The 14,732-nt window shown below is 43.6% G+C and overlaps 1 protein-coding gene across 14 annotated transcripts in view; it reads left to right on the forward strand.

The window, feature by feature from the left end:
* LCORL (ligand dependent nuclear receptor corepressor like) overlaps nt 1-14,732 on the forward strand; it is a 201,461-nt gene that overhangs the window by 31,232 nt on the left and 155,497 nt on the right. The gene's annotated exons all lie outside the window — the stretch shown is intronic.

The following is a 14,732-nucleotide window of genomic DNA, read 5'->3' on the forward strand; positions in this document are numbered from 1 at the left end:
TGTCTCTGTAAAATCAAGTTGGAAAATGTTACAGGGTCTTTCAGCTTATAGACACTAGGGAGAGTCCTCCCCCCAGCACAAATACAATCCTTCCAGCAAAATACACACTTGCAAATAAGGAAAACAAACAGGCTGTTTAGTCTTTTAACTGTTACTTACTAATTTGAACAGAAGAGATTTTTTTCAGAAAGATTGGAGGAATCTACTTATGTCTGGCCCCTCTCAGAACCCAGAGAGAACACACAGGGGAAAAAAACCCAAGAAGCACAAACAAAGGCTTCCCTCCACGGAGATTTGAAAGTATCTTGTCTCCTGATTGGTCCTTTGGTCAGGTGTTCCATGTTTACTGCTAGTTAACCCTTAACCATCTGTTTATGACAAGATCAAGCTACATCTCCTCATGGTGGAGAATGCTCTTCACCCAGCCTCTAATCCGTGCCAGGACCCCCTGCATCCTTTGCCGGTCTCTGTACAAATCTGCACTGCTTGAGCACCACTCTCCTTGAGAGCATCTAAGAGGAAAAAGTAACAAGGCACGAATTTAGTCACTGGACCAAAGGGCTTGCTTCTCAGCCCTTCAGCATGCATATTTCTATATAAGAAACCTTTCATGAAAAGGATGGATTGCATGTTTCACAGTCAAGACCAGTTTCAATACAGGGTGCTCCCTTTCAGTCTTTCCTTTGCTCCAAGAGCCTTTTAGAAAGTCATCAACAGCAGCTCACCTCTGCAGAAAAGGAATTTAGGGATTGGCTTCAGAAAGGTCATTCTTATACAAAAGCTACAGTGGCTACTCGCAGAGCCATAGACCTCTTCCTTAAATTGAGCCTACAGCTGAACAATAACAAAAAAAAAAAAAAAAATCCACCTTGACCCCTGTAAAATTAATAGGAGCTTATCTTGACTTGATAACAGCAAGACCCTACCTCCCCTGTGCACAATTTAGTGGCTCTATACAATATAGTCAATACAGTCCAGACTGCGAGTGCTTTGCCTTCAAGGGTTGCTGAGGACACTTTATTCCCCGAGCAGGCATAGTCTGAACAAATTACTCTCCATACCCATCTTTATGAAGGATTCCCTCGATTGGTGGAGATCCTTTTGTCTAGTCTTCCCCCAATGATAGTTATAACAGATGCGTCAATCTTAGATGGGAGAGATCTTCTAGATAGTCACATGGGTCAAGGCAGGTGCACACCTCTGAACAATGTCAACTTGATGTTATTCAAGGCAGTCAGATATGCCTCTCCAATTTTCTACCATTGATTGGGGCAAATACAAAGTCTTTTTGTTTGTTTTTAATATGCTTGTTTTATATGCACTGTCAAGGAGGAGGAGCGAGATCACCCTCCTGTGCTGAAGCAGTCAGGCTTTGGAATTGGTTTATACACAATTATATTAACATCACAGTAGCTTACCCTCCCAGTGCTCAGAATGTCTGTGGTTACACTCAGCAAACACCTTTCTCAAGATCACAAGTGAGAAATAAAATGTTGTCATATTTCACTGCATATTTTGATATTTGTTCATCTCTTCTCTCATCGGGTCTGCTGCACACATTCCTTCCAACTCCTCTATCTCGATCAGAACTTTGATTATTAAAGAAAGACAGCCGGATTTTTGTAATAATCTTCATGTGGCCCAGACAAACATTCCGTTACTTCATCCAGCTGGTGACTTGCTTGCCAGTCACTCTTAATACTGCCCCATATCTTCTATGTCAAGAAGGCAGGCAAATCTGAGTTCTTTGCATCAAAGCATGGCTAGTCAGTGGTTTTGCAGGATTAGAAACAACCTGTTCAGAGGAGATAAAAAGAGTACTATTATACAGTAAGCACACAGACTGTTTTCTACACTCACTTGCAACAATGGACAAGATTCAGCTGCTGGTGACCTAAAACATATTCCACCAATATCCTCTTCAGTTGTGAACTGGACTATATCCTGGAATTGAAAAAATCAGGATTGTCGCTGAGCTCCCATTATGGTCCATCTGACAGCTGCCATAGCCTTCTACTCTCCGATAGAGGTCTTTTCTGTATTTGCTCACCCAGTGATGGTGCGGTTCCTCAAGGGGCTCAGAAATCTTTCCACAAGTCAAATGTCTGACCCTGACTTGGGACTTCTGCTTTATTTTTAAATACCTTACAAAACAACTTTTGAGCCAGTGACTATCTGCTCACTCCTTTTTTTACCAATTTTTTTTTTTTTAAAAAAAAGCATTCCTGGTAGCTGTCACATCTGCTTAACAAGTTGGGGAAATGAGGGCTTTTACAATACTTTTTCAAAGACCAAGTCATGCACCCCAACTATTTTGTTTAAAATGTATCTTCACATTTCCATGTTAACTAGCCCATTCATCTCCCAGTCTTTTACCCCAAACCTTCACTGGGTAAAGAGGCGCTGTTGCGCGCGCACACACACTGGATGTCAGGAATGCTCTGGCCTTGGCAGGACTAAATCTTTCAGGAAGTCTTCCACGTTGTTTGTCTCTAGATCTCTTCACAATAAAGGACCAGCAGTCAAAGACACTCTCTAGACAGACAGATATTGGACTGAATTAATTGTTGCTGTTAATCTTGGTCTTCAGCTTCCTTTTGGGCATCCAAATCTATTCAACAGGAACACTTTTCAGAAAGGACACTGGAGTAGAAATAGATCTTATCACTGAAATATGTAGGGCAACTGCTTGGACTGCTATACGTGCCTTTTCTGAACATTAAGCAGTAACCCAAGACTTGGCTTCTGATACGTTTGGCTCTGCTGTACTTTCTTCAGTTCCGAATTATATTTGGAAGCCCTCCCCTGCCCCCTTAGTAGTCGCCTAGAGCAGAGCACACATAGGGACACTGCTCAAAGAGGTTACTCACCCTGTGCAATAACTGTGTGGTTCTTCAAGATGTATGTCCCTCTGGGTGCTCCATTACCCACCTCCCTCACATCTTCTTAAAACTTCTCTGCTATGGAACTTCGCAGTACAGAAGGAATTGCAGCGCTACATAATGATGGTGCGGTGCACCGCATTGTATAGGATGTATGCACAGGCCAAACAGACACTATGAAATTTTGGATCAAAGGCGCAAGGAGTGCAAGTGCACCTAGAATGAATCACCTATAGTAACACACCCCTCACAGAACCAGAGTTACTGCACAGGGTGAATAACCTCTTCTTTTCATCTGTCAAAAAGAGCTGACCTTGGAACATAGGAGTGCAAGAGGCAGTATCCATGGCAGTTGTACTTGGGATTGGCTACTGAAAAGTCAAAGTTGCCTTTCTTGTAGGGGAGTATTTTCATCAGTCTCTCATAGCGGTCCAAAACCCAAGTCAGAATCCTGTGATGTAAAGAACCTGTAGTAGTTTGGTGGGTTTTTTAATTTTTAATTTTATTTAGAACAACTTCCTCTTTTTCCAAAGCAGTTTGCAAATTAGGGTGAACTTGTTTATTTTGTATGAATTTTGCATCTTGTAGGGCTGTGAATTAATGGCAGTTAACTCAAATTGTGATTTAAAAAATTAATTGTGATTGATCAGTTTTTTAATTGCACTGTTAAACAATAGAATACCAATTAAAATGTAATTACGTGCCAGATATGCTAAACATTTGTATGCCCCTTCATGCTTTGCCCCCCCCCTTCCAAAGGAGATACTTCCTTCTGATGAGACTTGTTTTAAAAAAAAAAAAAAAAAAGCATTAATTAAATTTGTGACTGAACTCCTAGGGGGAGAATTGTATCTCTGCTGTTCTGTTTTTACTCTCCTTCTGCCATATATTTTGTTATAGCGGTCTTGAATGATGACCCAGCACATGTTGTTTGTTTTTGAGAGCACTTTCACTGTAGATTTGGCAAAACACAAAGAAGGTACCAATGTGAGATAGCTACAGCACTTGACCCAAGGTTTAAGAATGTGAAGTGCCTTCTAAAATCTGATAACGACGATGTGTGGAACATGCTTTCAGAAAAAAAGCACAACACTCTGATGTGGAAATTACAGAACAGAACTACCAAAAAAAGATTGATATTTCTGCTGGTAGCATCTTATTCAGATGATGAAAATGAACGTGTCGATCTGCACTGCTTTGGACCATTATCTAGTAGAGCCCATCAGCATGGACACATGTCCCCTGAATGGTGGTTGAAACATGAAGGGACATATGAATCTTTAGAGAAACTGGCATGTATAAAAAAATAAAATGAGCACTGTACACCTTGTATTCTGTGTAATTGAATCAATACGCTGGTATTTGAAAATCTAGAAAACATCCAAAATATTTTAAATAAATGGTACTCCGTTGTTTAATAGTGTGCTTAATCATGTTTAACTTTTTTAATTGCTTGACAGCCCTAGTCAAAATATTTTTAAAAAATCCTTGAATTTGATTTAAGTTCTCAAGCAGCATTTTTTTTCTAGTGCACTTATTCGTGTTGCCTTAAGTTCCTGTCTCTTATCACTTTTGTGTATCTGCAGTCTTTTATCATCAGTGGAAATATCTTGTCCTGTTAATTGATGTTTACTGACCTTTATCAATAAATCTAATTCTTTCAAGTGTAATTATATTCATGTCAGTGCCTTTGTTGATTGATGTGCATTTTAGAATTCTTAACCAAACAAGATGCCTCTAACCTGTAAGGCTCTGATCTTGCAGAGGGATCAAAGTGGGCAGACCCCTGCAGCTCTGTGAAGCACCATTGACTTAAGTGGGCCTCCATATGGGTACAGAACAATTGCAGGACTGAGGCTTAAATAGATATATATTAGTTTTTTGAAAAACACTATATTAGAGGCAAAGCAGTGTTTCTGAAAGTCCTTCTCCTGTTTACAAGCTGACTCCATGTTCTTTCCATCTAATAATTTAGGAGGAAGGTCAGGCCTACCTTTTATTAGTTTGCTGCCAGGCCTTGCCCCCTAGATTAAGCGAGTTAATGCAGTCTTTGGATGCATCAAGAGGGGGGAAATCTTGAATAGGAGTAGAGGGTGGTTTTTGTGAGGGTGGTTTTTGTGTGTGTATTAGTCACAGGTGCAACCACTGTCTAAATACTGTGTCCAGTTCTGGTGTCAACAAATGAAGGATGTTGATAAATTGGAGAGGGTTCAAAGAGTCCTGAGACTGACTGACTGACTGACTGATTGAAAAAGAAAAGAAAACATGCCTTGTAGTTGGAGCTCTTTGAGTTTCACTACCTAGCCTAACAAAGAAGGTTAAAGTGTGACTTGATTACAGTACCAAGATGGGAAACAAATATTTAACAATAGCTCTTCAGTCTAGAAGAGAAAGGTGTGACATGATCCAGTGGCAAAGCTGAAACTAGATGAATTCAAATGAGAAATTTTCAATTGTGAGGTAATTAACCATTGGTTCAATTTACCAAGGGTCCTGGGGGATTCTCAATCGCTGACCATTTTAAAATTCAGATTGTGGTTTTTTTTTTTTTTTTTTTTTTTTTTTTTTTCTTTCCCCCTAAAGAAGATGCTCTAGGAACTTCTTCAGGGTAGTTCTGTGGCCTGAATTATACAAGTCAGACTAGATGATCTCAGTTGTCCTTTCTGGCCTTAGAATCACGAATGGGAACGGCTTCTAGAACTGTTCTCCTCATCACAGCAGTAATAAGATGTTTGTGATCTCTGCCATTACAGTTTTTTTTTTTTTTTTTTGTGAAGACTTTAGTTAGGGAAAAAACTCAGCCCTTTCAATTGGCAGTGCTAAATTTTTCTAGGTAATTTGGACAAACGTAGGGTGTGTCTACACTAAGAAATGAGGTCGACTTTTATAGAAGTCTATTTTTAGAAATCTATTTTATACAGGCAATTGCAAATGTCCACCCTAAGCGCATTAAGTCAACGGAGTGCATCCTCACTACTGTGGCTTGCATTGTCTTACGGAGTAGTGCACTGTGAGTAGCTGTCCCACAGTTCCTGAAGTCTTCGCCACCCATTGGAATTCTGGGTTAAGCTCCCAGTGCCTGATAGGGAAAAAACACTGTCATGGGTGGTTTTGGGTACATGTCGTCAGTCTCTCCTTGAAAGCAATGGCAGACAATCATTTCACACCTCTTTCCGCGCAGACGCCATACCACAGCAAGCATGCAGCCCACTCAGCTCACCGACACCGCAGCTGTTGTGTCCTGAGTGCTGCTGTCAGCAGACGGTACAGTAGGACTGCTAACCATCATCATACACCGCTTCCACTGCAACTCTGCTCTGCTGCTCTTGCCTCGATAGCGAATTTCTCCATGTTGTCTGTCATGAGCTCCCGGGTACATGTGTGCTTCCTTGGGAAATGTGTATGATGCTAACTGTCGTTCTCCACTGCTTCTCCTAGTGCCATTAATCCACCTCACAGGTCCTGTCTTCGTTCTGTATAAATGTGTTCTCGTGGCATCCGTCGTTATCCACTGATTCCACTGCAACTCTGCTTTCCTGCTCTCCTTCAGACACCGTACCACAGCAAGCATGGAGCCTGCTCAGTTCACAGTTGCTGTTTGTGAGCACTGTAAACACCTTGCGCTTTATCCTGCACATACTGCAGGGTAATGCACGAGAACCTGCAAAAGCAGGTGAAGAGGCGACGACAGCACAATCATGATAGTGATGAAGACATGGACAGACTTCTCTCAAAGCACGGGCCCTGGCAATTTGGACATCATGGTGGTAATGGGGCAGGTTCATGCTGTGGAACGCATGGGAAACAAGCACAGACTGGTGGGACTGCATAGTGTTGCAGGTCTGGGATGATTCCCCGTGGCTGCAAAACTTTCACATGCGTAAGGGCACTTCCATGGAACTTTTGATTTGCTTTCCCCTGCCCTGAAGCGCAAGAATACCAAGATGAGAGCAGCCCTCACAGTTGAAAAGCGAGTGGTGATAGCCCTCTGGAAGCTTGCAACACCAGACAGCTACTGGTTAGTCCAGAATCAATTTGGAGGGGGTAAATCTACTGTAGGGGCTGCTGTGATCCAAGTAGCCAATGCAATCACTGAGCTGCTGCTATCAAAGATAGTGGCTCTGGGATATGTGCAGGTCATAGTGGATGGCTTTGCTGCAGTGAGGTTCCCTAACTGTGCTGGGGGCGATAGATGGAATGCATATCCCTACCTTGGGACTGGACCACCTTGGCAATCAGTATGTAAACCGCAAGGGGTACTTTTCAGTGGTGCTGCAAGCACTGCTGGATCACAAGGGATGTTTCACTGACATCAACATGGGATGGCTGGGAAAGGTGCATGACGCTCGCATCTTCAGGAGCTCTGGTCTGTTGGAACAGCTGTAGGAAGGAACTTACTTCCCAAACCAGAAAATTACTGTTGGGGATGTTGAAATGCCTATAGTTATCCTTGGGGAGTCGGCCTACTCCTTCATGCCATGGCTAATGAAGCCATGCACAGGCACCCTGGACAGTAGTAAGGAGCAGTTCAGTTATAGGCTGAGCAAGTGCAGAATGGTGGTAGAATGTGCCTTTTTGATGTTTAAAAGCTTGCTGGTGCAGTTTACTGACTAGGTTAAACCTCCGCTAAACCAATATTCCCGTTATTTCTGCTTGCTGTGTGCTCCATGATATCTGAGAGAGTTTTTTTTGTTTGTTTGTTTGTTTTTTTTTTTTTTTTTTTTTTTTTTTTTTTTTATGGCAGGGTGGGAGGTTGAGGCAAATCATCTGGCGGCCAATTAAGCGCAGCCAGACACCAGGGCAATTAAAAGAGCACAGCTGGGTGCTCTGTGCATTAGAGAAGCTTTTGAAAACCAGTTTCATTACTGACCAGGCTACAGTGTGACAATTCTCCTTGATGAAAACCCACCCCTTTGGTTGACTCTACTTCCCTGTAAGCCAGCCGACCTCCCCCCTTCGATCACCAGTTTCAGAGGCAATCAAGTCATGGTTTCCAAATCATGCATTCTTCAATTCATCACACAAATAGGGAGAAAACTCGCAAGGTAGCCTGGGAGGGGTGCGTGAGGAGGGAAGCACCGGGTGGGGTGGTGGAGGAGGGAAGGACAAGACCACAATGCATTTCAAAACTTATTAAATGCCAGCCTTCTGTTGCTTGGGCAGTCCTCTGGGGTGGAGTGGCTGGGTGCCCGTAGCCTCCTCTCCTCCCTCGGTGTTCTTGAGTGTCTTGAGGAGGATATGGAACTTGGGGAGGAGGGCAGGCGGTTATACAGGGGCTGCAGTGGCGATCGTGCTACTGCTGCCTTTCTTGCAGCTCCACAGATGCCTGAGCATGTCAGTTTGCTCCCCCATTAGCCTCAGCATTGCATCCTGCCTCCTCTCAGCATGCTTTTCCCTCCTCTCATCGTGTTCATTTAACACTTCCCAGAACTCTGCCATTGTTTGCCTTCACGCATTCTTCTGGGCTCTTCCAGTGTGGGAGGACTGCATGAGCTCTGAGAACATCTCATCGAGTGCGTCTTTTTTCCACCTTCTAATCTGCATGAGCCTCTGGGACGGAGATGATAGGGGGAGCGTAGAAACATTTGCAGCTGTGGGAGGGGGGGAAAGGGAGAATAGTATTTAAAAAAGATACATTTTAGAGAACAAAGAGAAGACTGAATCAAGCGATTGACATTACATAGCACATGTGCTTTTGGTACAAGGTCACATTTTGCCTCTTATATTGAGTGCCTGCCAGTTTGGTATGAGACATCACACATGCTTGGCTGGGCAACAGAATTTGGCTTGCGGGCAGCCATGGTAAGGCAACAGGTTTCAGCTTCTTCAACCTTCATAACATGTGGGAATGGTTTCAAACAGCAGTGCCTTCCTTTCCCATATCAAGCAAAGCCCGCTGGGTTGGCCATTTAAAAGGAGGGGCTACAGTTTTAGGGTGAATGTGCAGCACAATCCAACCCCTCCCCCCACCACGTGGCTAGTATCAGGGAAGATCCCTGTCAGCCAAAGGCAAACAGCCTAGCAGGAACGGGCATCTCTGAATGTCCCCTTAAACAAATTTTCCATATTTCAACCAGGTGACCATGAACGATATCACTCTCCTGAGGCTATCACAGATATAAAAAACAGATGTTGCTTGAATGCCATCAAAGCCCAGGCCCATTTGCTGCAAGGTTTTGTTCTGCAATGACTCCAGACTATTTGCTACTAGTTTGGCGTTGTAAATTGATCATTAAACACGCTTACTTTTAAACCTTGTATTATCTTTACAAAGGTACACTCTCACCAGAGATGCCTTCTCCAGCTTCATGGTCTGGGAGCCTGGGTTGGGAGGGTATTGGCTCCAGGGTGATGAACAGTTCCTGTCTGCTGAGGAGAAGGGATTCTCCGCTTGCCTCCTGTGTGCTATCCTCAACCTCCTCCTCCTCATCGACAAAATCTCATCCCTGTTGCATGAGACTCCCCCCTCACAAGTGTCCACGGACGCTGGTGGGGTAGTGGTAGGGGCCACCCCTAGAATTGCATGCAGCTCATCATAGAACTGGCATGTATGGGGTTCTGACCCAAAGCTACCATTTGCATCCTTTGGGTTTTTTTGGTAGGCTTGCCTCACCTCAGCTCCTTAATTTTCATGGAGCACTGCTGTGTGTCCCTGTTGTAGTCTCTGTCCATCATGCACTTTGAGATTTTGTCAAATATATTGGTATTTCATCTTTTGGAACAGAGTTCTGCCTGCATGGATTCTTCCCATACAGTGATCAGATCCAGTACCTCCCGTTCGGTCCATGCTGGAGCTCTTCTGCAATTCTGGGAGCCCATGGTCACATGCTGATGAGCTCTGCATGGTCACCTGTGCTGATCAGCTTACCCCACTGGCCAAACAGGAAATGAAATTCATAAGTTCCCGGGGCTTTTCCTGTCTACCTGGCCAGTGCATCTGAATTGAGAGTGCTGGCCAGAGCGGTCACAATGGAACACTCTGGGATAGCCCCTGGAGGCCAATACCATCCAATTGCATCCAAGCTACCCCAAATTCGACCTAGTGAGGTCGATTTTAGTGCTAAACCCCCCGCCAGGGAGGAGTACAGAAATCAATTTGAAGAGCCCTCTAAGTCGTGTGGACAGGTGCAGGGTTAAAATAACTTAACACTGCTAAATTCAACCTAAACTCGCAGTGTAGACCAGGGCTTAGTGATGTTGCCTAGTCCTCTTCCAGATCCTAAAATGTGCCTGGATAAGGGAAAAACCAAGAGAATGTTCCAACTGCAGTATCTCCTTGAAAGGGCAGGGAAATAGCACACTGTTTCCAGCAGAAACATTTTGGAAAGAAACAAGCTAGTTATCTTGTAGGTAGATAAGTATGATATAGTCTTGAGCATAAGAATGCTTTCTTATTACACCAACTAAGCTGATAGGCTTCTTTCCCTCCTAGCCTGGAGAAGATTTTGATTTTCCTAGATGTATAGTTCTCCTTGCTTCTGTTCAAGAGTCTCTGGCTTCTCTTCCCTGTCAAGCCTCCACCAAAGTCATAGCACCTTCCTCCAGCCCAAAACTGTCTGGGAGCTCCAGATCATTGCAGACTTCTGGGACATCATCAGAGTTTTGAACAAATATGAGAGAATGGAGTAGACTTCGGAGGCCTCAGAGTATTTCTAGCTTCATACTGATTTGCAGCTGCTTCTACAGCATCATTTGAGGCACTATCATTCCATGGGCTCTCAGTCCCATGTGCAACTAGCCTGCTCCACAGGAGTCCTGCACAAGTTCCAGGACCAGTAAGGGTATGTATACGCTGCAAGCCCTTCTTCTATCCACATGCAAATCAGTCTGACTCATGTCAGCAAGCACTCAGGACCTGGGTCCCAGAGACCCTGTTGGGGAGTAGGTCAGAGCCCAAGTCCCTCTGACTCGGGTCCACGCCTGGTCACTTTTTTTGAAATGTGGATGCAGGTCAAGCTGCTGACTTGAATCAGAAGGACTGTGTAGTGCAGTATGGACCCGTTAACATGGCTGTGGGACCTAGGTCCAGCTATTGTAAATTTTGGTTTACAAGGTAGTGTGGATGCTCAAGTCTTACCTGGGATCCACACCTGAATCTCCTTTGCTCTAGCACAGCAGCAGTGATCCTGTGGTGAGGAAGCTCAATCAACCTGGCCTGTGGGTGCAGGCACAGCCCTGCTACCTCAAGATGAAACCCAGCTTGCTTGGTTGCTTCATGATGAAGTGCCACCACTGCAGCTCTTCTTCACATACTGAAACCCACTCTGGCAATGTCTGGATCCTAGGCCACTCTCCATTCATAAGAGAGAGTGGCTCTTAAATCACCTTTAAGGCCACTTCAGGTACTAGCAGATGCCTGCCTAGTCTTTGCCTATAAACAAAGAAATTAAGGATAGATTATTAATTATGTAGCAAGCCTTAAGACCGGCTTCGAACCCAGGTATAAGGAACTCTCTTGTACAGGGATGCTCAGCTTCTGTTAGTGCCCAGTCTGCTTCAAGATCATGGTCACTGAGTGCTTCCAAGGTGAAAGCAGCATCAAGACCCTGGTCTCCAACCTTCTCTATAAGAGTGAGACCTATAACTATGCCAATACTATTGAGATTTTCCTACTGAGACTAAGGAGAGGGACAAGAGCAGCAGGATGAAGAGTTCCTCTTCAAAGAAGGTTCAGTCTCTAGAGACCTCAGGCCAGGCCTGGGAGGAGAGCTACTGAGGCTCTGAGTACTTCTGGTACAATGAAGCACCGTAGCGCTTAAATGAAGTCCTATACCGAAGTGGTAAGCTCCTTGGCATATTGCATACTACTTTAGTCTGGGTGGCACTCCTGATTTAATGAAGATCATCTTGAGCCAACTAAGACCACCTGGCAAACTAGAACAGCAACCCTACATGCAAGCATGCTGACTTAAAAACAAACAAAAACAAACAAACCCAAACCAAAAAAACCCCTCAAACCCTACCAGTTTCAAATTCTCTGGTCAGGAACACAGTTAATGAAAGGGGGAGATTGTTTGTTTGTTTGTTTGTTTGTTTGTTTGTTTGTTAATGCCATCCTATATGACAAGTACCAGAAACATCTGGACCTTTTTGTTTGTAAAAGCTACTCTTCAGCAACACTTGAGTTCAGGATACCAAATCACCAGGCACAGATATCTAAATGTGGCTCCCTGAACTAGAGAAGTTTCATGATTTTTATTGATCGTTTTACCACAGGAGCATAAAGATTGGTTTAGTGCCATAATAGCATAGGGTCAGCTATTGCCAAAGACTTGTTTGCAGGCTTCACTTGATGCGATCAGCATTGCAGCTAGGTTTGTTTCCACTGCAGTAGTGATAAGATGAGCATCCTGGCTTCAGTTGTCTGGTTCTTATGGGAGGTACAATCAAACATTGAGGACTTACTATTTTAATGGTTGTGTGTTCTTCCTGGGCTCCACAGATGACTCTCTTCATACCTGGAAGACTGTAAGGCTACGCTTACATTTTTGGGGATATAAATGCCTGTGTCAGTTGGCACAAAGATCCCATCCTGCTCAATTTTCTATTTTCTGTAGGCCATCTGAACTGCTGGGTTAGAGTCAGATTTTTCTAATGTGAAGCTAATGACTACTTCATATTAGCTATCAACATCTTCCAAACACCAGCTTTGGTTGAGAGTCTGAACCACCCAATAATCTGTTTCTTGGCTACGCTATACCACCCCTCTTCTACTGTTTGGACACCGCCTCTTTCTATTCCGATAGGCATGGGAGGCTATAACTCCAAACAAATAAGTATTGGAGTCCCCTACATCTGGTTAAACAATCCATTTTACCTCCATCCCACCCTGCCACCCCATTCTCCATCCCTCTTCAGTGACCTCTCACAGTCAATTGCTGAGATGGGAGATCACATTGCCCATAAGTCTAGGGGCCATAGAGCCAGTTGCACTTCAACAGAAAGGACAAGGGTTTTTATTCAAGGTATTTTTTCTGATACTCGAGTAAAATGGGGTTGGAGTTCAATACTAGGTCTCTGTCAATCGAACAAAAATGTTAGCCACCTGAAATTCTGGATGGTTTCTCTAGCAGCTATAATTCACTCCCTGGAGTCCAGGGATTGTTTTTAAACTCAATTTCAAAGATGCTTATGTCCACATAGTAATTCATCCCTCTCACAGAAGATTTTTCTGACATTCTATCACAACCGCTGCCAGTACCAGGTCCTACCCCTTTTGGCCTTTCTTCCACCTCAGTGTTTTCTCAAAAATCATGTGAGAGGTGGGCAGCTATGCCTATCATCTACGAATAACAGGCTTTCCATATGTTGATGACCGACTTCTCAATGGATGGCCTTATCAGGAGGTGCTGTTGGCAGGTCAAATGAGAATTTCACTATTCCGCAGTTTAAGCCTACAAATAAATATTGAGAAATCGGCTTTGACTTCAGCGAATACTTTTTAAAGGAGTATTTCTGGATTCAGTGACAGGCAACGCTTATCTCCTTCATGACAGGTTCCTCACTCTAAAGAACCTAATTCAAAGAATACAGCTCAGTCGTGAAGCTCCAGCAAGGACATGTCTGCAGCTTGCATGTTTAACATAAAATGCCAATTTACATCTGACTCCAGGGATGGCTCTGGAGAGTTTATGTATCCAACTAGCACAGTCTCAACAACTAAGTGTCTATACCTAGTTGGGTCTCACGATGTGGAGGGATCCTTCCAAGGTTTGTTCAGGAATCCTCTTTATCCAAAATCCTCCTATGATCATAGCGTCAGATGCTTCCATCTGGGGACAGGGAGCACATCTAGGGTGTCTCACAGTCCAAGGCAAAAGGTTGCAACAAAAACAGCTCTTGAATGTCAGCTTGCTGGAGTTCAGGGAGTTGGTCAGATGTCTGCTTCCACTTTCTTCCTCTAATCAAAAACAAGTCAGTCAAGATCATACAAGCTATGTTATCTGTCATGTATTGTATCAGTTGTCAAGGAGGAGTACGTTTTCCCTCTTGCTCTGCACCGAAGTGATAAACCTCAGGAATTAACGCACAGCCAACCAGACAGTCATCTTAGCTTCTTCTTGGGTGTGCAGTACATCATTGCAGACGATCTCAGCAGAAATGTTCCCTTAATTACAAATGAGTTGGACTCTTGAGTCCTCAACAAAATATTCCTAGCTTGTGTGTGTGTGTGTGGGGGGGCATTCCAGAGGTTGACCTCTTCACCACTGCAGCCAATACAAAGTGCAGAAAATTCTTTTCCAGAGGAGGACTCGATTCCCAATCTTTTGGAGATGCTTTTTTCTCATTAGAAGTGTCTTTTTTTTTTTTCTTTTAACATGTATCCACCAGCTCCATTGCTTTTTAAATGTTCTCAACAAGGTCAAGCTGGATCAAGCCAGAGTCATTTTGATTGTAGCAACTTAACCAAGACAAGTTTTTTGCTTCCTTACCTCATCAGACTGACCTCTTGCTCTCTCTGGTGGCTCCTGATCAGTTCTTGACTGTCTGAGAATGCAGCTTCAATTATGTCACCTCCAATGGTTTTCAGGACTAGAGGCATCCTGTCATTGAGAGTACGACTTACATTGTTGAATAGAAGGAAGGAATCCATAAGACATGTTTACCTCCACAAATGGAGACTGTCATCTTTTTGTAATTGCAGTCCTTTTTTACTTGTCCAGTCATCTCTTTTCACAGTCTTGGATTAGCTGTTGGAATTGAAAACATGGTTGGATGTGTGTGTGTCTCTTTCTGTCTTAGTTCCATCAAGGTTCACTTAGAGATGCTCACCAGTAGGTTTCTCAGTTTTCACATCTGACCAGAATGAGATTTCTGAATGGTCTTAGAATCTCTAAATTTGCAGAAAAA

The sequence above is a fragment of the Gopherus flavomarginatus genome, chromosome 3 (genome assembly GCF_025201925.1).
Source record: "Gopherus flavomarginatus isolate rGopFla2 chromosome 3, rGopFla2.mat.asm, whole genome shotgun sequence".
Classification (NCBI taxonomy): domain Eukaryota; kingdom Metazoa; phylum Chordata; order Testudines; family Testudinidae; genus Gopherus; species Gopherus flavomarginatus.